The following is a 1,106-nucleotide window of genomic DNA, read 5'->3' as shown; positions in this document are numbered from 1 at the left end:
GATCACCAAATTGGCTGAAATTTTGCAGAGATGATCTACACAAGATGATCTAGATATGTCTAGAAGGAAGTTTGAGGAAATTCGATCGGGAAGTGGTGCAAAAATGGAAATCCGCACCAAAAAATTGGTGCGGACGTCCGCAGCTGAGAAAATCCGTATATATATAGGGCATTTCCACTAAAGGATAATTTATTATGACTTATATGAGAGATTGAGCATTAGACCAACTTTTCGATAACATATCAATAACATCTCCACCATTCAATCTTTACGTATATATGAATAGATCATTTTTAGAAATTTTCTGCCATATTGGTGATTTTTAAGATGTCGAACTAGCTTAAATCAATGGATGGTTCAATTCTGTCAAAACCTGAACCGTTCATGCAAATCGCAGTTTTGACCACCTTAACGATCATCAATTTGAATGAAATTTTACATAAGTGATCTACATATTATGACCTAAAAACAGAATTGTTAACATTGAAAAATGTGATCGAAAAGTTGGTATAATGCTCAATCCCTCATATTAGTCATAATAAGGGATTTGAGATCCCTTTTTTTTACTTATATGAGAGACAAGACTTTACACCAACTTTTCGATCACATTTTTCTATCTCCGCCGTTCACTTTATAAGATCACTTTTGAAAATTTTGAGCCTTATTGGTGATCGTTAAGGTACTCAAATTGCGATTTAAAATTATAGGCATGGACGGTTCAGGTTTGGCAGATTTGATTCCTCTATTTGTATCACAGTTTTAAGTACCTTAATGATTACCAATTTGTATCAAAATTTGTAAAAGTGATCTACATATTATAACCTAAAAATTGAACGGTTAAGATTGAAAAATGTGATCGAAAAGTTGTTTTAATGCTCAATCCCTCATATATACAGGACCGTTCAAGAGCGGACATCAGGAGTTGATTTGAGCCCGCGTCCGCACTTTAACAAGCGGACGTCCACTCTCGAACGGCCCTATATATATATATATATATACAGAAAAGATAGAGAGCGCACATCCGCACTCTTCTTAAAGTGTGCACGTCCCTCCGTTCGCCACCGGACGACGCCAACGACGGCGCGCCTCCACCCCAGCGGACTCCT

The sequence above is a fragment of the Fragaria vesca genome, linkage group LG5, assembly GCF_000184155.1.
Source record: "Fragaria vesca subsp. vesca linkage group LG5, FraVesHawaii_1.0, whole genome shotgun sequence".
NCBI classification, from domain to species: Eukaryota; Viridiplantae; Streptophyta; class Magnoliopsida; order Rosales; family Rosaceae; genus Fragaria; species Fragaria vesca.
The sequence above is the reverse complement of the archived record's forward strand: the minus strand, read 5'-3'. Positions refer to the sequence as shown.